At 44.7% G+C, this 3975-nt stretch overlaps 1 pseudogene; it reads left to right on the forward strand.

The window, feature by feature from the left end:
- The first annotated feature begins 968 nt into the window (after positions 1-968).
- On the forward strand, positions 969-1144 carry LOC136574074 (U2 spliceosomal RNA; annotated as a pseudogene).
- The last annotated feature ends 2831 nt before the right edge of the window (positions 1145-3975 follow it).

The raw sequence follows: 3975 nt of genomic DNA on the forward strand, positions 1-3975 counted from the left end.
TCTTTTCAAAAACCACTATTGGTCCTATTTTATCCAGTATAACACAGGCTATTTTATGAGGAGGAACAATTGGTTCAAGACGGTTTTAAATTCCCCTTACTCTTTTAATCTGCCCGGAGAATACAAGATTTTAGAGAAAATAGCGATTTTATATGATTTTACTGGCAAAAGCCCACAAGTTTTAATGAATAGTAAAGTCATTTTAAAGGATATTAAGAAAAGTGGTTTTTATGTTCAAGTAAGTAATTTTAACGAAAGACAAAGCAAAGAAACTTGGACCATGGTTAATTATTATATTTTTAATTCACAGAAAGATCTGGCCTGGAGCTGCGTCCATGACTGTCTTCCGTGCCGGGCATTCCAGCATCGTAGAGGTTTGACCAGCACTGCCACGTGCCCAAGACCAGGATGTGCAGGAGAAGAAACAACGACCCACCTGATGTGGACCTGCTACATTACAAAGAGAGTATGGACTAAGATATTGCCGCTACTGATTAAAATAACAGGACTTAAGAGACTAACATTAGATGCCGTCCTGTATGGATGCTTGGAATGCCCCACACGGACTCAGAAAATTATGGCATGGAAGATGGTCAATTCGGTCAAAGCAGCTCTATGGAAATCCAGAAACATTTTAGTTTTTAAACATGAAATTTTAACTGTGAAGGACATTTTAGCCATTACTCTTAATGAGATGCACCAATACTTTTTAGTGGATAAGAAAAATTTGCCAGTTTTAGCGAGAAAATGGCTTTTATCAGAATGGAGCTCCATAATATGATGCCACCAAGGGCCCTTTTATGTGATATTATCTTGTTCTGTATTTTTAACATGTATTTTATGTAGACGAATGTTTTAAATGGTATGTTTTAATGTGTTGTTTAATATGTTTTAATGTACTGTTTTTAACAATTGACAAAACGTCTATGTAAATATGTGTTGGACAAATAAAAACGCCCCCCATATGGAGGGCTTGTCAACTTAAAAAAAATCTGTTCTTATCAGTTTAATATCTGATACGTCCCCTATCTGGGGACCATATATTAAATGGATTTTTAGAACAGGGAGCTGGAAAAAGAGCTTGCTCTGTCCACTCCACGCATTGACCTGGTATTGCAGTACCTCCAGGACCGGTGCACCCCCTTTCCTACAACAGTTTCCAAAAGCAGAAAAACAAAACCGACGAGCAAGAGGTGCAGCGCAGCTGTGGCGGCGGCTGCTGCTACCACCACCCAAGCACTTTGATTGACACTCAGCCCGTCTGCTCGCAACATTGTATCCACTGAGCAGCTGCGTCTGCCAGAGTGTGCACAGCACAGGTACAACTGGAAGCAAAACAACACACACACACACACACACCAGTTCATATGGCAGCCGCACTCTATAGTTCGTACCTACCGCTGCGCTAATAGCCAAGTTGGAAACATCGGGCAGGCACAGCGTATCCTGGCAGCCTGCGTCTGTATGCTCCACGTATTCGGGTCATGGGTGTATGTGCAGGGGGCCCGGAGCCCCAGGGGGCCCATAAAGTCTCTCTTCCCCACATTGTAAACCAATGCTATCAATGAAGCTTTATAGTTTGGGGGCCCAGTTCCAGACTTTGTACTGGGGCCCCGCAGCTTCAAGTTACACCTCCGGATCAGGATAATGCTAGGCCATTCCAACCAGCCTGTGTGTGTGACCTGCAGTCGCTGGTAGTCGAAAAGCGGCCGGCCCCGGATGCGCGCTTCAGAGTGGACAGACCGCAGCGGACCCCCAATCACACAGGCCCAAGGCTTGCTATGTAGCACGGAATACCTCATTGGACTGCAGCACTCCACGCGGGCTGAGATACACGCTCCACGTGGGATGGGCAGTATTCGTCCATGAAGATCCAGGCCAACGTTTAGAGATGGAGCAACACTCGGGGAGCAAAGAACTCCAACGAACGGACGTCTACTTTACAAGGATGTATTGCTTTATTCAATGCATGGACACAGAAACAGTTCAACCGCTCGATTACAGACCGCAGTCAATACAGTAAAGAAAGAAATGTGTCTGTTTAAAGTAAACTTGCATGGAGCTCGTTTGTCAGCCACTGACTGAATGCTGCTGCTGCATGTCTAAAACGTGGTCTGACGTTACATGCACCACCAGGGATAAGGCCTTGCCTATAAGCATTCCCCAGCTGGCAAAAACGGAACCTCCCTGCCTATTCCTCACCATGGAAGAACGGAACCTACCTTTTTTTAAAAAAAAGAAAGCCACAGCAGCAGCCAACTCGATTTTGGTAGGCCGCTGTCTCCCCCTTGTGTGCTGCATAAAAAATGCACTCCACTAAAAATAACAATGATCCACGAAATAGAGCGTATGGAGAGAATGAGGCTTCTAGATGAGCCGTCAGGCTATGATAAATTGGATCACACCTGGGCGATATGGATAGATGCCCGGAGCTCACCCCTATTTACCAAGTGGTTACAGACAGGGACATGTGAGTAACACGTTTAAACCACAATCGTAAAGAGAAACAACAATTCCGGAGCCCGCCCCCCCCCCCTTTTTGTTTTATTTTCTCTTTCTCCCGTGTCATAGATACCTACCCTCCCTTACCACTACCCCCCTTACCCTCCCCTCATTCCCCTGTTTGTAGACCTTATAAAATATCACAGACAAACATGATATAGTTCAACTCGAAATTGATTTATTAAGTTTCATTGTCAAAGTTATTTTTACATTGCTTTGAGATAAGGCAAAAGTTTCCCCCCCTCCATGAAACCAATAAAACCTATCTATATATATAAAATTGAATGAATGTCTGTCTGCGTGCGTGTCTGCGTGCGTGCGTGCGTGTCTGTTTGTCCTTTATGCGCTACTACACCATTCATCCGATCGCCATGAAACTTTGGGAAGTTGTTAAGTACACTCCTGGGAAGATTATAGGCATAGTACAAATATCCTACGATAAATGGCTCGCGAGCGTCGTCGAAAGTTACGCCCCCCCCCCACGTAGATCGAATAAGTAAGCCACCTGCTATTGTGATGTCATCACTGATGTCATCAACATCGGACGCCCTTGAACATGCCCCAACATGTTCTATAAAGCTGCATTGTGATGTCATTAAGGCTGTATTATGACACGTACAGCTTGGAACCACTAGAGCACGCCAGCCAATTACCATTGGAGTTGGAAGTGGGTAAACAAGTACTAGGATATCTTCCTAAGAAGCCACAGCAGCCGGATAAATTGTATGTTCCACCCAACGGCTATTTTATTCAGCCCGCAAGGGGGAAGCAGCGGCCTACAAAATCTAATTCTCTCATTTCCTGATGTCATAGATAGATAGATAGATAGACTGTATGCGATAGATAGATAGATAGATAGATAGATAGATAGATAGGATAGATAGATAGGACTGTATGCAATGACACGTACAGCTTGAAACCATAAATACTAGAGCACGCCAGCCATTTACAGTCAGTCTCCATTGGAGTTGGAAGTGGGCAAACATGTACTAGGCCAGTGATGGCGAACCTTTTAGGAACCGAGTGCCCAAACTACAACCCAAAACCCACTTATGTATCGCAAAGTGCCAACACGTCAGGGGGCGGGGCTTATCACAACGTATGATTTTACCCCCGTCGTTCTAAAAAGGACAAGGCTGTTTCAGAATAGACCGGGTGCAGATTCTGACTGCTTTTTGGACGCGGAAATACTGCAGAATGTCCTCAGCGGAGATTTCTGTGGAAAATTCTGCAGCATTTCCGCATCTAAAAAGCAGTCAAAATCTGCACCCGGTCTATTCTGAAAGAGCCCTGCCCATTTCTGCCACATGTACACATACCCCAGCGGTAATAGTGACACCTTCACCCCAGCGATAATAGTGACATCCCACAGCAGTAATAATAGTGACACTCCCCCCATTAGTAATAAGAGTGACATACCCCAGCGGTAAACCTCAGTGGTCGCTGCTGCCGTCATCTAGATATATAAAAACG

This window comes from Eleutherodactylus coqui, chromosome 7 (assembly GCF_035609145.1).
Source record: "Eleutherodactylus coqui strain aEleCoq1 chromosome 7, aEleCoq1.hap1, whole genome shotgun sequence".
NCBI lineage: Eukaryota > Metazoa > Chordata > Amphibia > Anura > Eleutherodactylidae > Eleutherodactylus > Eleutherodactylus coqui.